Source organism: Platalea leucorodia (assembly GCF_965183815.1).
Source record: "Platalea leucorodia genome assembly, contig: HAP1_HAP1_SCAFFOLD_303, whole genome shotgun sequence".
Taxonomy (NCBI): Eukaryota; Metazoa; Chordata; class Aves; order Pelecaniformes; family Threskiornithidae; genus Platalea; species Platalea leucorodia.
Genome location: NW_028121271.1, coordinates 36,368 through 58,094, shown reverse-complemented (window position 1 = coordinate 58,094; position 21,727 = coordinate 36,368). Strand labels below are relative to the sequence as shown.

General features: G+C 50.1%; 1 pseudogene across 1 annotated transcript; it reads right to left on the bottom strand.

Moving 5' to 3' along the window:
• Window positions 1-8,149: 8,149 nt before the first annotated feature.
• LOC309604017 (olfactory receptor 14A16-like) lies at window positions 8,150-9,115 on the bottom strand (annotated as a pseudogene). The gene has a single exon. The product of its transcript is annotated as an olfactory receptor 14A16-like (transcript).
• Between the last annotated feature and the right edge of the window lie 12,612 nt (window positions 9,116-21,727).

Below are 21,727 nucleotides of genomic sequence, written 5' to 3'. Positions count from 1 at the left end.
GAAGTGGATCTGGACTGGCAACAGAAGGGTGAATTATTTCTAGCTCGGTGGGCCCATGACACCTCAGGCCATCAAGGAAGAGATGCAACATCTAGATGGGTCCGTCATCTAGGGGTGAACGTGACCATGGACACTACTGCACAGGTTATCCATGGATGTGAAACATGCACTGCACCAAGCAAGCAAAGCGGTTCAAGCCTCCCTGGGATGGAGGACGATGGCTGAAATATAAATATGGGGAGGCCTGGCAGATTGATGATATCACACTCCCACAAACCCGCCAAGGCAAGCGCCATGTGCTTACAATGATGGAAGCAACCACCGGATGGCTGGAGACATATCCCGTGCCCCATGCCACTGCCCGGAACACTATCGTGGGCCTTGAAAAGCAAGTCCTGTGGTGACATGGCATCCCAGAAAGAATTGAGTCAGACAACGGGACTCATTTCCAAAACAACTTCATAGACACCTGGGCCCTGTCCGGATACAATGACCATTTCTAAAGTCATCTTTTCAGCAGGTTGTGCAGACAACGGCCCTTTTCCATTATTCTGCAGTTTTCTCCTGCCCTTACTCTTTGTTCATTCAGATCCTTCTCACCTATGCGGCTGCTTTGAGCTTCAGGGACTAAAAGCTTGCCTGTCCTTCAGTAGGACAAGTGTCTGTTTAGCCAATTCTTTAATTATGTTTATCTCTACCTTTCTGTAGCTATGTATCTAAAACATTTCTCATAAGATTATCCCTTGTAGAAAGGCAACCTCATTAGAGGTAGCTTGTATTTAGCATATGCTCGAGGAGTGTATTTTATTGTTTATGAAACTTTATCAAGTTTAATTTTCTTTGCTGGCCAACAGGAAGAATCCTTCTGTGCCTGTGTGCAGCCAGTTGTCTAAGGAGATCAGGTGGGAGATGGTGCAATGGAGCTGTAACATTCAGCTCCCAAAGGTCAGTGAAGTCTGATGTCAGGAAACTGATGTAAATCCCAGGTGGCCAATGAGGGAAATGGTGAGGTTGAGGAAGGGAGGAAGCAAGGGGCAAGGTTGTCACTACAGTGCCAGACCTCAAGGGACTGCTTTTCCTAGCTGCGCAGACCTCCTGAGGAGACCCTCTGCATCCATATCAATTGGAGAATGCTGCTATCACCTCTGCTCTCAACTGAAATGAATAAAATATAACCTTTAAAAAAAGGATTTTGATTAGGTGCACTTGGAAATCTTCCTCCTTAACTACACTATGAAATGACTCTACAATTAGCTGGACAAGTCTTGAAGAGTTGAAGAAAATCACAGGAAGAGAAATAGCTCGTTAGGGCTTTCTGTATTTTAATGAGCCCCCATGCTGTAGTTGGCCCTGTGTCCGTGAACCTCAGATTCTGAGAGGAGACTGAACAAACCTCTCAAGAAGTCAAAGGCAGAAGCAAAACCTTGAAGCATTGATTGGCCCCCCTGAGGGCCATTACTGACAAAGCCTCCCCAAGGACTCGTTAGAGCAGCTAACTGGAGGCTGTGATTGCAGGTAGGCAAAGGCACTGTGCAGGGGGCTGTAATGCTGAGAAAACCCTTGGTTTGTCTGATGAAGCAGCAAGGCCAAGTCCTAACCTGCAGGCCCTGGGAAGGCAGATCCTGTCCCTCACGTCTGGCTCAGGGCTCTTCCTGGGGGCAGTGGGATGTGAGGATGAGCAACGCCAAGTGCAGAAAAACTGTGCAACACCTCCCGGCCTCCCCAAGCAGGGATGAGGAAGAAACAAAGTCCAGAGCCTCAAAATGAAATTTTGTGGCAGGCGTCAGTGGCAGAGGCTGCTGCCATAGTCAAGAGGACAAAGACCTCGGTGCTGTTGGGCTCAGGGGGAGGGTGTCTAGTTAGTGTCAGGACATGGGCTCACTTTGTGGATTAGGGTTTTGTGTAGGGCTGTTGTGAGGGTTAGGGTCAAGGCTAGCATTTTAGTGTTTGGGATAAAGGCTAGGAATTAGAGTGAGTAATAGGGTGAGAGTAAGTGTTTGTGGTTTGGGGCTTTGGTTTAGAGGTAAGGTTTGAGGTTAGGGATTGGAGTAGGGGATTCCTGTCAGGGGGAAGGGTGCCATTTAGGGGTAGGGTTAGGGCTTAAGCTTCCTGGTTAGAAATAGGGTAGATGCCTAACATGAATGTTTTCTCAGTCAGTATCGCGGTGGCATCAAAATCACCCAAGCACATCTTTCCTCTTCAAAATCTTTCATCTCTATTGGCCAAACCTCTCTTCCCTCCACCAAATCTTGTCCCAGCTACCCCTGACCTCCCCACATCTTTCATCTTGTTGGGGGGAGCATTGTGATGGCTTTCAAGACCTCAGAGTATCTCTCTCCCCACTGCTGCCTGGTCAGAAATGACCTCACAGCCAGCATCCAAAGGGACACAGTGTGCTGCTGTGCTGGAGAGGCCTCTTCACAGCCTACCCAGCAGCCTGGAAGGGAGGTGATGTCTTCCACCACCCCGAGGTACCCTGCCTGCCTACCAGCTCATGCTGCAGAAGGGCCCCCATATGTCCTGTGACACGTTTCCCACACGCGTGCTTCAGCTGCACAGGGCAGTGGCCACCCCTTTGTGGATGACTGAATCAAGCCCTGAATGTAGATTTTTAGGAAAAAGTTGAAATTTCTGCAGAAAAGAACTCAATGTAATAGCTGAGAAAGTCTTCATTTCTAGCATGGCTAGCTTTTTATGAATTTTCTTGGTTTTTTTCATTGTTTTTTATTAACAGCAGGAAGGGCACGTACTGGCAAGCTGATTATGCTCCCTTGCTGTGTGCAGATAGCTTTATGCAGCCACTTATCAAAATAAATTTTCTTACCAATCATTCACATGCAGAAACATTGCTCAGAAGAACTACTCTATTTCTGTTGGCACCTTTTATCTCTCTGCTTCTTCCTTTCTATTTTTTCTCCTTCCTCTGCTTCTTCTGTCTTCAGAGAGCTCTCCAAGGGGAAGATTGACTGAATCCTAGAATAACTCAGGTTAGAAGAGCTCTGAATGTTGTCTTGTCTGACTCTCCTGCTCGAGGCAGGGTGAACTAGATGAGGGAGCTGAAGGTGAGCTCCATCCCATCGTACAGGGACATAATAAAGATGTTCAACGGTGTTGGCCCAAGTGCTGGTAGCAGAGTGGTGCTGATAATGACTGGCTGCAAGGAGGAATCTGTGCCAGTGGTGACATCTGAGATGGATCGTGCAGTCATCCTCCCGCCAACCTCATCGTCTACTTCTTTAGTCCAGATATCACCAATCTAGCTAGAAAGAGACTATGGGAGGCCATGTTAAGGCCTTGCTAAAGTCCAGCTATGCAACCTCTCTGATGCCTCTTGCCTTTACAAGGCGTTTTACAGAGGTCTCACAATGAAACCAGCCAGCCCCACTTGCACCTCTCTGCACCAGGAACCTTCTCCACATCTCACACTTCCAGGAGAGTGCCCAGGACACAGCACACACCTGTCTGGGTTTTCTGGGCCTGTTCAGAAGAGAACCAGAAGTCATTGCTCCCAGCAGGCCCACAACTCCAATTGGCTCTTTGTGCAGCCCACAGCTTTTCTGAGCACTTCTCTCGGTGTCCCAATCCCCTCCAAACTTTCTGATCCTCAGGCTGCAGATGAGGGGATTGAGCAGGGGCCTGAGGACGGTGTAGCAAAAGGGCTTTGTCCAGCTATCTCGGGAGGGCTTTTCTGGGCATCTGACAGACAAGGATGAGGATGCTGTAGAAAACAGTTTCACGAGTGAGGTGAGAGCAGCAGGTGGAGAAGGCCTCCCACCTGTCCATGCTGGGTGGGAGAGCTGCCCCAGGGTGGCAGCTCTGGTGCATGCACAGGATGCTCCTGTGAAGAGGAAGGGGAGGCCCAGATCTAAAAAGCAGGTTATGAGAGCAAAGAGTGTAAGTGTCACGGTGTCACTGCAGGAGAGCTCCAGTGAAATCACAGAAGAAGTGGCGCACTGCACTGGGGCCACAGACCTGTATCTGGGACAGGAATGAAGTGACTCTTGTAGATGCGAGAAATGCCCCTAGCCAAGGTGTAGCTGCCTTCCCAAAACAGACCTTCCAGGCCATGAGTCTTGCAGAGAGAAGCAGGTGGCACACAGCCCAGTACTGATCGTAGGATGTAGCCACCAGCAGGAAACGCTCAGTACATGCAAAAGGGGCAGCAAGTACTACTAACACCGCTGTCAGCAGAGATGGTGGTGTGTCCAGTCCGGTCAGCAGTGTGGTCAGGTCAGGGGCGTGGTGGTGGAGCTATAGCAAGTCTTCAGGTTGTCCACCACCAGCACAATGATGAGGGTGTTCCCAACACCAGTCACAGGGCACGTCATGAGGGAGAGGAGGATTTCTCTAAGGCTTAGGGATATTCCCTATTTGCAGTACAGGTAACTCCGTTGATGAGCTTTGATTGTCCCCTTCCCCTTTCTCCATTGAAGGTTTTATGTCCTTCCTGTCCCCTCTCTCCTGGCAGGACACCTAGGAGGAAGAACATTCCTTTTTCTATGCTAGTTGCTTAAAGGAATTGTGAAGGAACTTCAGAGAGGTGAAACATGAAGGTGTGTGTGCCTCTGAGTGTATTCGTACTCCCCAGATGTGCTCTGTGCCTTCTGAAAAGTGAGAAATGCCGCCGTCTAGATGGCAATGCTGCTCATGCTAGCAGGAATACTTCCGACTGCACAGGTGAGATACTCCACAGGCGAGCTTCTTTCATACTGTGTATTTGAAGGCACAGGCCAGAAAGGCCAGGGAGGGTAATGTAGAAGACCAGGAACATTTGCAATGAACCTATCCGAGGCAGGTGAGATGGATCTCACTGGGACAGTGGGAGTTGTTCCTGGAGTAACACACAGAAAGTTCAGGGGTCTGTCAGGTGTCCACATCTGAGCTGGCCTCGTGCACTCCTCATACACACATAGGTGTTCAGAGACAGGAGCCCTTCCTTTGCAGACGTAGAGGCAGTGAATTGCAAAAGCTGTAGTGCCTCCCTGGCCTCCTGTTGCCACTCCCAGAGGCTGGGAAGCACCTAAGCGCTGCAGTGTATCAGCTTGCTTTGCACTCATTTGAGATGCCCCAAGGCATGAGGAATGGACACAGGAACCTTAGGTCAAGGCAGCGCATCCCAGTGCTGCATTCAGGTGGTTTCCCAGGGGACATTCCTCTCAATGTGAAGTGACCTCAAGACACTGTCTTTCCCACAGACCTTGACAGCAACCCCAAGAATAGCTGATGGCATTTGTGCTCGCTCAGGTTCATCTCACCACACACACCCCATGTCTTTAGTCTCATCCCATAGAATCAAAGAACAGTTTGGCTTAGAAGGCACCTTTAAAGATCATCTGATCCAAACAGACTTCCATGGGCAGAGACATCTTCCACTAGATCAGAGAGCTCAAAGCCTCATCCAGCCTGACTTTGCACACTTCCAGGGATGGGGCAGCCACAACTTCTTTAGGCAACCTCTTTCACTGTCTTAGAATCATAGAAGGATAGAATCATAGAATTGTTAAGGTTGGAAAAGACCCTGAAGATCATCGAGTCCAACCGTTAACCTAGCACTGCCAAGTCCACCACTAAACCATGTGCTCAAGCACCATGTCTACCCGTCTTTTAAATACCTCCAGGGATGGAGACTCAGCCACTTCCCTGGGCAGCCTGTTCCAATGCCTGTCTACCCTTTCAGTGAAGAAGTTTTTCCTAATATCCAACCTAAACTTCCCCTGGCTCAGCTTGAGACCATTTCCTCTTGTCCTATTGCTTGTTACTGGGGAGAGGAGACCGCCCCCCACCTCGCTACAACCTCCTTTCAGGCAGTTGTAGAGAGCAATAAGGTCTCCCCTCAGCCTCCTCTTCTCCAGGCTGAGCACCCCCAGTTCCCTCAGCTGCTCCTCGTACTACTTGTTCCCTAGACCTTTCACCAACTTTGTTGTCCTTCTTTGGACAAGCTCTAGTACCTCGATGTCCTTCTTGTAGTGAGGGGCCCAACACTGAACACAGTACTCAAGGTGCAGCCTCACCAGTGCCAAGTACAGGGGCACTATCACCTCCCTGCTCCTGCTGGCCACACTATTCCTGATACAAGCCAGGATGCCACTGGCCCTCTTGGCCACCTGGGCACACTGCTGGCTCATGTTCAGCCAGCTGTCAACCAACTCCCCCAGGTCCTGTTCTGCCAGGCAGGTCTCCAGCCACTCCTCCCCAAGCCTGTAGCGTTGCATAGGGATGGTGTGACCCAAGTGCAGGACCCAGCACTTAGCATTGTTAAACCTCATACAGTTGGCCTCAGCCCATCGATCAGCCTGTCCAGATCCCCCTGTAGGGCCTTCCTGCCCTCCAGCAAATCAACACTCTCGCCCAACTTGGTGTCATCTGCAAACTTTCTGAGGGTGCACTCAATCCCCTCATCCAGATCATCAATGAAGATATTGAACAGGACCGGCCCCAGCACTGAGCCCTGGGGAACACCACTCGTGACCGGCCGCCAACTGGATTTGACTCCATTCACCACCACTCTCTGGGCTCGGCCGTCCAGCCAGTTTTTAACCCAGCTCAGAGTGCACCCATCCAAGCCGTGAGCAGCCAGCTTCTCCAGGAGAATGCTGTGGGAAACAGTGTCAAAGGCCTTACTAAAGTCCAAGTAGACAACATCCACAGCCTTCCCCTCATCCACTAAGCGGGTCACCTTGTCTCACCACCCTCATCATAAAAAAAATTTCTTCCCTATGTCCAATCTAAACCTAACCTCCTTCAGTTTAAAACCATTGCCCCTTGGCCTGTCACTACAGGCCTTCATAAAAATTCTCTCTCCATCTTTCCTATAAGCCCTTTTGATATATTGAAAGGCCACAAGGAGGTCTCCCCTGACCCTTCTCTTCTCCAGGCTGAACAACACCAACTCTCTCAGCCTCTCTTCATAGGAGAGGTGTTTCAGCCCTCAGATCATTTTCGAGGCTCTCCTCTGGACCCGCTCCAACAGGTCCATGTCTTTCTTGTCCTTGGGAATACAGAGCTGGACACAGTGCTCCAGGTGGGGTCTCACAAGACTAGAGGGGGACAATCACCTCCCTCAACCTGTTGGCCATGCTTTTATTTAGGCCACCCAGCATACAGCTGGCTTTCTGGGCTGCAAGAGCACATTACTGGCCCATGTCCAACTTTTCACCCACCAATATCCCCAAGTCTTTCTCTGCAGGGCTGCTCTCAATCCATTCACCTCCCAGTCTTTACTGACAGCGGGGATTGCCCCAACCCACGTGAATGGCCTTGCACTTGGCCTTGTTGAACTTCATGAGGTTTGCACGGACTTGAAGCCTGTCCAGGTCCCTCTGGATGGCATCCCTCCCCTCAAGTGAATCAACTGTCCCACTCAGCTTGGTGTCCTCTGCAAACTTGCTGAGGGTGCACTCAATCCCACTCTCTCTGTCATTGATGAAGATACTAAATAGTACTGGTCCCAGTATGGACCCTTGAGGGACACCCCTCGTTATTGTTTTCGACTTGGGCATTGAGCCATTGACTGTAACTATTTGCATGCGGTCATCTAGCCATTTCCTTATCCATCTAACTGTCCATCCATCAAACCCATACCTCTCCAATTTAGCAGCAAGAATGTTGTGGGGGACCATATCAAATGACTTAGGTTAGCTCTGCCAAAGAAGTGCCCGTTGCCTGTCACTGCATGCAATCACAGGACTGCCACACAAAAGGCCTGTGACCAAGCTGCAAGAGCAATCCTTCCTTACAGCAACGCAGGGGCTCAGAGAGAGAGTGTGGAATTTAAAAGAGAACGGCTTCAGAAACACCGAGCGCTGGTGCTCCCTGGCAGTGCTGCTGTGCCAGCACTCTTTTCCCCTCCACCTCTGCACAGAGGCACTGCCACTGCGACACCAGAAGAAGTCTCAGAAAAAGGATCTCAAATAAAGAAGTCGCTGCAGGGTCCTTTATTTTTTTAAATGCACAGAGAACATGGCTCTTATTTCAACAGTCTTTTCAACGCTCTCTGGGTAACACTAGAAAGGTAGATAAGGAATTAGAAATGGTATGAAGAATGACATTTCTTTGTGCACGACATTATCATATGTAAAACAGAGCAAAAACCCCTCCACCACCACCACCAAAACCTCCAGAAGACAGGCTGAGCCTGTAATGAACTACACTATGAGCGATATGCATAAGAAAATGGACAGTTTACTGCTTCAGAAAAGCATCCAGTCATCAGTTTCCACACTGCATCCTTGAGCTCCTTGTTCCTCATGCTGTAGATGAGGGGGTTCACTGCTGGAGGCACCACTGAGTACAGAACTGCCACCACCAGATCCAGCAATGGGGAGGAGATAGAGAGGGGCTTCAGGTAGGCAAACATGGCAGTGCTGATGAACAGGGAGACCACAGCCAGGTGAGGGAGGCACGTGGAAAAGGCCTTGTGCCGTCCCTGCTCAGAGGGGATCTTCAGCACGGCCCTGAAGATCTGCACATAGGACACCACAAGGAAAACAAAACATGCAAATGCTGCTAAGAGACTAACCACAATAAGCCCAACTTCCCTGAGGTAGGAGTCGGAGCAGGAGAGCTTGAGGATCCGGGGGATTTCACAGAAGAACTGGTCCACAACATTGCCTTGGCAGAGCGGTATTGAAAATGTATTGGCCGTGTGCAGCACAGCATAGAGGAACCCACCGCCCCAGGCAGCTGCTGCCATGTGGACACAAGCTCTGCTGCCCAGGAGGGTCCCATAGTGCAGGGGTTTGCAGATGGCAACATAGCGGTCATAGGACATGACGGTGAGAATAGAAAACTCTGCTGACATCAAAAAGACAAACAGAAAGACCTGTGCAGCACATCCCTGGTAGGAGATGGCCCTGGTGTCTCACAGGGAATTGGCCATGGCTTTGGGGACAGTGGAGGAAATGGAGCCCAGGTCAAGGAGGGCGAGGTTGAGGAGGAGGAAGTACATGGGGGTGTGGAGGCAGTGATCGCAGGCCACGGTGGTGATGATGAGGCCATTGCCCAGGAGGGCAGCCAGGTAGATGCCCAGGAAGAGCCAGAAGTGCCCGAGCTGCAGCTCCCGTGTGTGTGCGAATGCCAGGAGGAGGAATTCAGTGATGGAGCTGGCGTTGGACATTTACTGCTTCTGGGCATGCAGCACTGTCTAAGGAGGAAAAGGTGGTGAGACGATACGGGAGACTTCTCTGAGCAAAATCAAAGCCATTTCCCATAAACCCTCCCCTGCTGCACACACCCTCCCTTTTGCCTTTCTAGGAGACCTTCCTTCAGCTCTGTGGCTGGAACTCTGGTTGGTGCTGGTTCAGTGTGTGGTGAGGAGCGCGTGCTGTGCCCGCTGATGGCTGAGGAGTCAGCCCTGCTCTACAGCAGTGAGTTCATGGGAACGGTGGGGGCAGGAGCCAGTGCTAGTTTTTGACTTTATCAGATGAAACTGCTCCCAAAACAGAAGAGCTTGTCTGCATCTGCACTGCCAGCGCTAAGCAACGGGGATGGCAGAAGGCAGTTTGAGAGGTTAATTTTACATCTCCCCTCACTCTCCCCTGGGGAGTGTGTTTGCTTGTCAGAAACCCTCAGCATTTCTGCTGCACTCAGGGACAACAGAGTGAGTCCTACAAGACAAGAGGATTGCCTATGGTTTAGTGAAGAGTGAGGGGTGCTGGTCTGTCCCTCCGTGTTGTTCCCAGCTGCCCAGTGCTTGCACCTTTCTGAGATGGAGGGTGATCACACTCCCACGTTTTCCTGAAAAGTCACCAGACAGTGCTGAGAGCAAAGGCATCCACTGCAGACCACTAAATGTCTTCCCGTTTCTCAAGGTCTTAGCACCCCATTTCTAGCCAAAGACACACATGGCTCATTGTGCATCCTGGAAGGCATCTGGCAGTTTGGAAGGACACCCCAAGGAGATAGCCAAGTGTGCTAATGATGGCATCTGATTAAGGGAAAATCAGCTCATTTCCTAGCCTCACAGACTGCATTGCCCAGAGCTTCACAGGTTAGAGGAAAGCTGGACACCTCTTTGCCTTAAACACATCTGAATGGGAGGACCCACAAGATCCGTGCCTGACTCAGCTGAAACTATTATTCTCAGAGGTCCTGACATCAACACCAAGAGCAGCTGAGGGAGGCAATGGAGAGGCAGAGGGACACTCAGGAAAGCCTTTCCCTTACCCAGCACTGCAGAGCCCTTCCCAGATGCTGATAACGCAGGGCAATGACCTTCAGCCCCTGGTCAGTGGGAAATGCACTTGATCTCTCCTGCTGGCAGATGGACGAGGAGGTGACTAACACCCTAGATGCCATGGGCTGGCTGAGGGCTTTGCTAGGTGGGAGAGGAGACAAGAAGGGTGTTGCTCAGGGAAGGCATCTGTACTGCAGGGCATGGCTGGCAGGCACCCATATCTCCTCTGCAGCAGGGTTTCCCTTAGCATTTCCCTCTCTCCCTGCCCATGTCTCTACTGCCTGTGCTGTCCCTGCTGGGATCTGTTTCTCTGGCCCCACATCTCTTCCCTGCCAGTGCTCCCAGACCCTATCCCAGCCCCTGTGTGCCCAGCTCTGCCCTGCAGCCTCTGTGTGTGTGTGCAGGGGCCAACGAGCAGGTCACACAAACCCTGATGAAACTGGAAAGGTGATACCAGTTTTAGCTCTAGGCTGGTGGGGGGTGAAGGTACTTGCTGAGCTTCCTAGTAGACCCCAGGGTGATGGTTTAGGAGTCTCAGCCCCTTCTCTAACCTGCACAGCTGAGTTTCCAGTCCCACCAAGCCAAGCTGGAGAAAAGTGGAAGCATAGATTCAGGAAAGCACAGACTCAAGCAGGAAACCCTGACTGTACTCATGAAAAGTCCCCTTGGAAATGACCTGGGCATGAGCTGGATCTGAGAGCAGCGTTGTCCCATGCAGCACCCTCTCAACAGCAGAAGAACCCTGCCTGGCCAGGGGTCACTCCATGCACAGCTTCTCCCCACAATGCCGTGGGTAGGCAGGCTGAGTGCTGACCCTGGCAGGCAGCAGAGTCCCTGCCCTGGCACAGAGCCCCCTGGGGTGCAGGGACCCTGCTCTGAAGGACAGACTTGGGCATCCCTGGCTGCACGCCGAGATTCACACCTTGCGTCTGTCCCTGGGAGAAGGCAGCAGCCATGCCCTGTCCCTCTGATGGTGCAGCAGGGAAGCCCTGCTCTGGAGCACATCCTCCTCCTCTACACTAGAGAAACTGTGAGAGTCCTGAAAGATCCCATAGGCTGTGGGATGTGCCAGCTTTTGGAGATCCCTCCAGGAACACAAGGTACGTTGCCCTGCGTCCAGAGACTTACCATGTAGAGGGCTTTGAAGATCTCTCCCTCAGTGAGGTCTTGGCCATCTTCCCACTCATGCCTGCCTTTAACTTGTCTCCGCCTCACTCATGTCCCCTCCATGCCTGCAGGCAGTGTCCTCAGCCCTGCTGCACTTTGCAGAGCTGCTGCTCCTGGGCAGAGCTGTCTCTCTGCAGCACTGCCCACTTCCCACAAGCTCCCTTTGTCCCAGGAGCCCGGCCCAGCTCAGCAGCAGAGGACCAGCCCAAGGCAACACTATCTCTGCCTCTCTGGGCTCCCTCCACGTGTCCCTGGGGGTCCAGGGGAACCTGCTGTGAAACAGGCTGAAGGCATCACTGATGTTCCCTCCCTCAGCTGGGGAGAGGCACTACTTTCCAGCAGTGGCAGTTCTCCTCTTGGGAAAAGAGTTGGCCATGAGAATCACCTTTTGTTGTTCCATCATTAGACAGGACACCTGGCAGGTTACAGGCAGGGATCTAATTTCTGCAAGCTGGGGAATGTCTTCAGTTGGGTGAATTTAGGCATTTCATTCTGGGTTTGTGGTCCTAGGAATAGAAAGACATTCAGAATTCTTCTGTCCATGCCGTGTCTCTGCTCTGAAGCAAAGCCTTTGCACATACAGGGTCCTGGACACTGGGTAACAGGTTTCCTTATGGCAAGTAGGAGCTTGCCCGCTGCCACAGCTGGGGTGCTTCAGCACAAATGTGCACCAGTGCCCTCAGACAGGGGCACAGACAGGACGAGCTGGAGCCGATACTGTGGGAGACAGAGCTGTGACATGGTGGCAAAGCTCAGTACAGCTGGTCTTCAAGGACAGCATCCTCCAAGCTCAGCAATAGTCCAGATCGCAACTCGATCTAACCTTGAAAGGCAATTCAAGGGCACCATCTGCGTGTTTACTACTTCTGGAACTGTTAAAGAAGAAACAAAGATACTGTGTGGCTACTGCTGAGTTTTCTAAGAGCAGGTGTAGATAGATGTGAGAGTCTCTGTTATCCTCTTTGCCTCAGTCTTCCCCAGCAAGGTCTCTCAGGCCTCTGTGACTCAGGGCGGGGCTCTGGAGGAGATCAAGCAGTGGTGGATGTGGATCAAGTCAGGGGGCACTTGAGCAAATGTAATCCTTGCCAGTCTACGGGAAAGGAGGGCTGGCATCCCAGGGAGCTGAGAGGGCAAGCCAGTCTCACAGCGATGACACTCTCCATCATCTTTATAAGGTCATGGAGACTGGGGGCACTCCCTGATGACTGGCAGCCCCCAACCATTGCATGCACCTTTCAAAAATGCCCAAGGGATGACCAAGGAAACTCAAGGCTGTGTGTGAGTGTGTCTGAGTGTGTCCATTCAGACCCCATTTCTGGGTGTCTGAAAAAGAAGGTGACTGGTTTTCCCCAGGGTAGCTTGTGTCTTGCCACCCTCTTTGCTTTCCGGGATGAAAGGGCAGGATTGCTGGACAGCGGGAGAAGAGTGGCTGTCTTTTAACCTGCAAGTCAGTGAAGAGTTCAGCATCATCCCTCACAATATTCTTGTGCCCACGTTAGGATATTATGGCCTGCATGGGTGCATAAGTAGAGAGGAAAAGAACGAGACGGCTGGTCAGGCTCAGAGCGATGCGGTCAATGTGTGGTACTCTGCCTGGAGGCATCTAGCTAGAAGGGTCATGCAAGGGTCTGTCCCGCCACCTACCCTGTTTCACATGTTTATAATGACCTGGAGGAGATGAGAGAGCTCTTTTTCATGCCAATAGAGATGAAAGATTTTGAAGAGGAAAGATGTGTTTGCGTAATTTTGATGCCACCATGATACTAAGAAAACATTCATGATAGGCATCTACCCTCTTTCTAACCAGGAAGCTTAAGCCCTAACCCTACGCCTACCCCTAAATGGCACCTTCCCCCTGACAGGAATCCACTACTCCAATCCCTAACCTCAAACCTTACCTTTAAACCAAAGCCCCAAACCTTAAACGCTTACTCTCATCCTGCTACTCACTCTAATTCCTAGCCTTCATCCTGAACAGCCCTCAGTGGGGTCAATCAATGCTTCAAGGTTTTGCTTCTGCCTTTGACTTCTTGAGAGGTTTGTTCAGTCTCCTCTCAGAATCTGAGGTTCACGAACACAGGGCCAACTACAGCATGGGGGCTCATTAAAATACAGAAAGCCCTAACGAGCTATTTCTCTTCCTGTGATTTTCTTCAACTCTTCAAGACTCGTACAGCTAACTGTAGAGTCATTTCATAGTGTAGTTAAGGAGGAAGATTTCCAAGTGCACCTAATCAAAATCCTTTTTTTAAAGGTTATATTTTATTCATTTCACTTGAGAGCAGAGGTGATAGCAGCATTCTCCAATTGATATGGATGCAGAGGGTCTCCTCAGGAGGTCTGGACAGCTAGGAAAAGCAGTCCCTTGAGGTCTGGCACTGTAGTGACAACCTTGCCCCTTGCTTCCTCCCTTCCTCAACCTCACCATTTCCCTCATTGGCCACCTGGGATTTACATCAGTTTCCTGACATCAGACTTCACTGACCTCTGGGAGCTGAATGTTACAGCTCCATTGCACCATCTCCCACCTGATCTCCTTAGACAACTGGCTGCACACAGGCACAGAAGGATTCTTCCTGTTGGCAAGCAAAGAAAATTAAACTTGATAAAGTTTCATAAACAATAAAATACACTCCTCGAGCATATGCTAAATACAAGCTACCTCTAATGAGGTTGCCTTTCTACAAGGGATAATCTTATGAGAAATGTTTTAGATACATAGCTACAGAAAGGTAGAGATAAACATAATTAAAGAATTGGCTAAACAGACACTTGTCCTACTGAAGGACAGGCAAGCTTTTAGTCCCTGAAGCTCAAAGCAGCAGCATAGGTGAGAAGGATCTGAATGAACAAAGAGTAAGGGCAGGAGAAAACTGCAGAATAATGGAAAAGGGCCGTTGTCTGCACAACCTGCTGAAAAGATGACTTTAGAAATGGTTGTTGTATCCGGACAGGTGAAAATACAGGAAAGATTAGAGAAATTAAACACAGAACACCATCCAGCATTTATCCGCTTGATCCAGTGCGACCTGGCAGCAAAGGCAGCCAGCAGTGTCCTGAAGTGCATAAAGAGAACCCTCGCCAAAAGTGCGAGGGAAGAGATTGTCTCCTCCTGCTCCTCACTAGTTAGGCCACCTGTAAGCAACTGTGTCCATTTTGGGGCCCCCATTTCAAGTGGACTGGGTCTGGCTGGGATGGAGTTAACTTCCTTCAGAGCAGCCCATATGGTGCTATGTTTTGCATTTGTGCCTAAACCAGCGTTGATAACACACCCGTGTTTTGGCTATTGCTGAAGCGTGTTTGCACAGTGTCAAGGCCTTCTCTGGTTAAACCTGAGAGGCAGCTAAACCCCGCACAGCCGTTCGCTCACTCCCCTGCAGTGGGATGGGGGAGAGAATCGAAAACAAAAGGTAAAACTCGTGGGTTGAGATAAAGGCAATTTAATGGGATAGAAAAGAAAGGGAAAAGAATAACAATGATAAAAGAATATACAAAAGAAGTGATGCTGTCCAATGCCCAGCCAGTTTCTGAGCAGTGGACCCTCAGCCAGCTTTTCCCCCACCTTTATGTGCTGAGCATGACATCATATGGTACAGAATACCCCTTTGGTCAGCTGGGGTCAGCTGTCCCAGCTGTGTCCCCTCACAGCTTCTGTGCCCCTCCCAATGTACTCTCTGCTGGGGCAGTGTGAGAAGTATTACGTAGCAATTAACATCATCCAATTCAAACCATTGGCTATTCTCACCCAAAATCAAATCCCCTTGAGGTACGCATTGGACTTCCCCATCCTCCTGCATCACCCACCAAGTGCACCCAGGTCCTTGAGCAGAAGCAATCCCATGAATGGTTTTGCCTTTACCCAAGGCAGGAATAACCCAGACTGTCTTCCTCAGCATATTTTTTATGTGCGCTAGAGGGACTTTATCCCCCTCTACGGTACGTAAAAGTTTTGACTGTGCAGGGCCAGCTCGATCACCACATCCCCTAGTGTTCACTAACCAAGTGGCCTTTGCTAAATGTGTGTCCCAATGTTTGAACGTCCCAGCACCCATTGCTCTCGGTGTAGTCTTTAACACTCTGTTGTACTGTTTGATTTTCCCAGAGGCTGGTGCATGATAGGGGATGTGATATATCCACTCAATGCCGTGCCCTTGGGCCCAGGTGTCTGTGAGGTTGTTTCGGAAATGAGTCCCGTTGTCTGACTCCATTCTTTCTGGGGTGCCATGTCACCATAGGACTTGCTTTTCAAGGCCCAGGATAGTGTTCTGGGCAGTGGCATGGGGCACAGTATATGTCTCCAGCCATCCGGTGGTTGCTTCCATCATTGTAAGCACATGGCGCTTGCCTTGGCAGGTTTGTGGGAGTGTGATATCATCAATCTGCCAGGCCTCTCTAATATTTATATTTCAGCCATGGTCCTCCATCCCAGGGAGGCTTGAACTGCTTTGCTTGCTTGATTGCAGCGCATGTTTCACATCCATGGATAACCTGTGCAGTAGTGTCCGTGGTCAAGTTCACCCCTCAGTCATGGGCCCATCTAGATGTTGCATCTCTTCCTTCATGGCCTGAGGTGTCATGGGCCCACTGAGCTAGAAATAATTCACCCTTCTGTTGCCAGTCCAGATCCACTTCAATCTTAGCAGCCTGATCCACCTGCTGGTTGTTTTGATGTTCTTCAGTGACCCAACTCTTGGCTATGTGAGCATCTACGTGACATGCTTTTACAGACAGGTTTTCTACCCAGGCAGCAATATCTTGCCACAATGCAGCAGCCCAGATGGGTTTGCCTCTGCACTATTCGTTACTCTGCTTCCATTGCTGTAACCACCCCCATAGAGCATTTGCCACCATGCATGAGTTAGTATAGAGATAGAGCATTGGCCATTTTTCTCCTTCAGCAATATCTAAAGCCAGCTGGATGGCTTTCACCTCTGCAAACTGATTCAATTCACCTTCTCATAGAATCATAGAGTCATAAAATCATAGAATGCTTTGGGTTGGAAGGGACGTTTAAAGATCATCTTACCTCAGCAAAGAAAGCTGTAGCACTCACCTGCATATTGTCAGGCTTGGCGCCGTGACTACCTCCCGGGGGAGCTTCTTCCAATGCTCCACTACCCTTTGGGTGAAGAACCTTTTCCTAATGTCCAACCTAAACCTCCCCGGCATATCTTCCTGCTGTTCCCTTGGGTTCTTTCATTGGTCGTCAGGGAGAAGAGATCAGCACCTGCCCCTCTTCCTTCCCTCGTGAGGAAGCTGCAGACCGTGATGAGGTCTCCCCTCAGTCTCCTCTTCTCCAGGCTGAACAGGCCAAGTGGCTTCAGCCGCTCCTCATACACCTTCCCCTCTAAACCCTTTACCATCTTTGTGGCTCTCCTCTGGACACTCTTCAGTAGCTTTGTATTTTTTTTTGTACTGTGGCGCCCAACACTGCACACAGTACTCAAGGTGAGGCCACACCAGTGCAGAGCAGAGCAGGACAATCTCCTCCCTCGACCAGCTGGTAATCCAGTGCTTGATGCACCCCAGGACACGGTTGGCCCTCCTGGCTGCCAGGGCACACTATTGGCTCATGTTCAACTTGCCGTTGACCAGAACCCCCAGATCCCTCTCCATGGGGCTGCTCTCCAGCCTCTCGTTCCCCAGTCTGTATGTACATCCAGGTGCAAAATGCAGCACCTGCCCTTGTTAAACTTCATACAGTTGGGGATTGCCCAGCTCTCTAATTTGTCTAGATCCCTCTGCAGGGCCTCTCTGCCCTCAAGAGTGTCAATGGCTCCTCCCAATTTTGTGTCATTGGCAAACTTTGATAACAAACCTTTGAGTCCTGCATCCAAGTCATTTATGAAGATAGTGAAGAGCACTGTCCCCAACATGGATCCCTGGGGAACCCCGCTAGTGACTGGTCGCCAGCCCAATGTAACCCCATTTACTATAACCCTTTGAGCCCGACCCATCAGCCAATTGCTCACCCATTGCATTAGGTGTTTATCCAGCTGTATGCTGGACATTTTGTCCAGGAGGATACTGTGAGAGACAGTATCAAAGGCTTTACTGAAGTCCAAAACGATGACATCGCCTGGCTTCCCTTGGTCAGCTAGGTGGGTGACCTTGTCATAGAAGGAAATCAAGTTTGTCAAGCAGGGCTTTCTCCTCGTGAACCCGTGCTGGCTGGGACCAATGACTGTGTTGTCTTTCAGGTGTTTTTCAATAACTCCCAGAAGAATTTTCTCCCTCATTTTGCCAGGCACAGAGGTGAGACTGACAGGCCTGTAGCTACCAGGGTCATCCCTGTTGCCCTTCTTGAAGGTTGGGATAACATTTGTCAGCTTCCAGTCAACTGGGACCTCCCCAGATTCCCAGGAGCATTGTCCTTGAGCTTTGAGCTTTGAGCTTTGGTACTTTAAGTACTAAAGGCTGCAATAATATCACTTTTCTTTACATCAGACTTCTCCACTGAAGTCTGCAACTGGGTGTTACAGCTCCATTGCACCATCTCCCACCTGATCTCCTTAGACAACTGGCTGCACACAGGCACAGAAGGATTCTTCGTGTTTGCAAGCAAAGAAAAGTAAAGCATGATAAAGTTTCAGAAACAATACAATACACTCCTCAAGCATATGCTACTGACAAGCTACCTTTAATGAGGTTGCCTTTCGACAAGGGATAATCTTATGAGAAATGTTTTACATAGATAGCTACAGAAAGGTAGAGATGAACATAAGAGAAGAGTTTGCTACAAAGGCAATTGTCCTACTGAAAGACATGAAAGCTTTAACTCCCTGAAACCCAAAGCAGCAGCATACGTGAGAGGTATCTGAATGAACAAAGAGTAAGGGGAGGAGAAAACTGGAGAATAATGGAAAGGGCCTTTGTCTAGACAGTCTACTGGTAAGATGACTTTAGAAGTGGTCATTGTATCAGGACAGATGAAAACACACGAACGATTAGAGAAATTAAATACAGTGCATAACAGGCAGAATAGTGGTAATGAAGTTACAGGGGAACACTGATATTTCTGTGGAATATCCCTTTGGAAAGGTCATGGGATTGGTAGAGGTGTCTTGTGAGTGAGGACAAAGCAATGTTGCACCCATCTCTGAAAGAAGCCAAAGGAGCAACCCAGGGAACCCCAGGCTGTACAAGCTCACTTTGGTGAGGAGTAATCTATCGATATATTGATCGAAGTGTTGATCTGCTGGAGGGAGGGAAAGACCTGCAGAGGGACCTGGACAGGCTGGATCATTGAGCCAGGGCCAACTGTTCAGTGCTGGGTCCTGCACTTGGGTCACAACAACCCCGTGCAACGCTACAGGCTTGGGGAGGAGCGGCTGGAGACCTGCCTGGCGGAAAAGGACCTGGGGGTGTTGGTTGACAGCTGGCTGAACATGAGCCAGCAGTGTTCTCAGGTGGCCAAGAAGGCCAATGGCATCCTGGCTTGTATCAGAAATAGTGTGGCCAGCAGGAGCAGGGAGGTGACAGTGCCCCTGTACTTGGCATTGGTGAGGCCGCACCTCGAATCCTGTGTTCAGTGTTGGGCTCCTCACTAAAAGAAAGACATCGAGGTCTTTCTGGGGGTTGTTTAGTCTGGAGAAGAGGAGGCTGAGGGGAGACCTTATTGCACTCTACAACTACCTGAAAGGAGGTTGTAGCGAGGTGGGGGTCGGTCTCTTATCCCTAATAACAAGCCATAGGATGAGAGGAAACGCCCTCAAGCTGTGCCAGGGGAAGTTTAGGTTGGATATTAGGAAAAACTTCTTCACCGAAAGGGTAGTCAGGCATTGGAACAGGCTGTCCAGGGAAGAGGTTGAGTCTCCATCCCTGGAGGTATTTAAAAGAAGGGTAGACGTGGTGCTCGAGGACATGGTTTAGTGGTGGACTTGGCAGTGATAGGTTAATGGTTGGACTCGATGATCTTAATGGTCTTTTCCAACGTTAATGATTCTATGATTCTATGATATCTCTTGGGTTATATTTCTGGGATCTTTAAAGAGAAGAATGTGCCCAAAAGCAGTCAGCATGGACTTTCAAAGGGTAAAGCATGCCTCACCAGGCTGACTGCCTTCATGATGCAGTAACTGCGTTTGTGCCTGAGGGGACAATAGTGGATGTTGGTCACCTCAACTTCACCAAGATTTGTGACGTGTTCTCCCTCACTATTCTTGTACCCAAGTTAGGACATTACGTTCTGGAAGGGCACACAAACAGATGTTTTAAACACCAGTTGGAAGATCAGGCTGAGAGAGCAGTGGTGAAGGGGTCATGCCGTACCTGAAGGCCAGTGGGACATACTGGGGCATCATGGGGCAGCACAGGGAACACTTCTGGGCCCTGTGCAGTCTGACAGCTGTATCCATGACCCAGAGGAGGCAATTCTCACCATGTTCAGCAAGAACAAATGCTGGATTCTGCACCTCGGATGAAATAAGGCCGGGCACAAGTATAGACTGGGAGAGGAGTGGCTGGAGAGCAGCCCTGCAGAGAGGGATCTGGGGGTGCTGGCTGGCAGGGGGCTCAACAGGAGTCAGCAGTGTGCCCTGGCAGCCAAGAGGGCAAACCGCACCCTGGGGTGCAGTATAACGAGGGGCTCAAAAGAGGGGATGTTGTGGTTTAACCCCAGTCGGCAACTAAGCACCACCCAGCCACTCGCTCACCCTCCCTCCCACAGTGGGATGGGGGAGAGAATCAGAAAAAGAAAGTAAAACCCATGGGTTGAGATAAAGACAGTTTAATATGATCGCAGAGGAAGGGGAAATACTAATACTAATACTAATACTAATACTAATACTAATACTAATACTAATACTAATACTAATACTAATAAAAAAAAGAATATACCAAACAAGTGATGCACAATCACCACCTGCTGTCCGATGCCCAGACCGTCCCCGAGCATCGATCGCTGCCCCCCGGCAAACTCTCTCCAGTACATATACTGAGCATAATGTCATACGGTATGGAATATCCCTTTGGCCGGTTTGGATCAGCTGTCCTGGCTGTGCTCCCTCCCAGCTTCTTGTGCACCAGGCAGAGCATGGGAAGCTGTAAAACCCTTGACTAGGATAAAGACTGCTTAGCAACAAGTAAACCTTCAGTGTGTTATCACCATTATTCTCATCCTAAATCCAAACCACGGCACTATACCAAGTACTAGGAAGAAAATTAATTCTATCCCAGATGAAACCAGGACAGAGGATTATCCTGCTGTATTTAGCAGTGGTGCAGACTCACTTGGAGTACTGTGTGCAGTTCTGGGCCCCACAACTGAAGAAGGATGTAAGGTACTTGAATGCCTCCAGAGGATGGCACCAAAGCTGGTGAAAGGGCTGGAAGAAATGTCCTTTGAGGAGCTGCTGAGGACACTGGGCTTGTCTAGTTTGGAGAAAAGGAGGCGGAGGGGTGACCTCATTGCTCTCTACAGCTTCCTGAGGAGGGAAAGTGGAGAGGGAGGTGTTGATCTCTTCTCTCTTGGATCCAGGGACAGGACGTGGGGAAATGGTTCAAAGCTGCACCGGGGGAGGTTTAGACTGGACATTAGGAACCATTGCTTTACCAAGAGGGTGGTCAAACACTGGAACAGACTTCCTAGAGAGGTGGTCGATGCCCCATGCGTGTCAGTGTTTAAGAGGCATTTGGACAATGCCCTTAATAACATGATTTATCTTTTGGTCAGACCTGAAGTGGCCAGGGATTTGGACAAGATGATCCTTGTAGGTCCCTTCCAAATGAACTATTCTATTCTATGCTATTCTATTCTGTTCTGTTCTGTTCTCTATATATACCCATACAGGGTGGATCCCTCCAGCAGCTGGGCTCTGATGCTCAGTCTCCTCAGTAGCTGCCCTGGATACCAACATCCCCAGTTGCAGGCACCTGGACATATGAGCCCCCTGAAGCTGCAGCCCCATTCCAGATGCTGCTACAGACCACCCCAGTCACACACACACACACACACACAAACTCTTAAGTCCAGTCACTCTGGTCTCTCAATTGCTGGCACTAATGACATACGGGCTGTCTGACCCCCTGGTCCTTCTCCAGTTGCTGCACTCATCCCCCTGCGCTCACATGTTCACGCAGAAGAGAGATTCCCACACACAGGAATGAGCTAGAAATTAAGTTTAGTGAGAAGACAGGACAGACTGCACTGGTCAGGGTCCTCCCCTACACTTCCCATAATAAAAGTCCTGTGCAATCCAAAAATGCTCTTCCCCTGCATCCCATAATGTGTCCTACGCCCTCAGGTGACAATTCCCTTAGTCCAAATGGTGATCCAGAGAGCTGCTCACAGTGACTCCTCTCGGTGGGTTTCACACCTGGACAACGGGGCTGACGGCTCTCCCAGGGCAGCCCTGGAAGGAGCTGGGACAAGATGTCCCTTCCTCT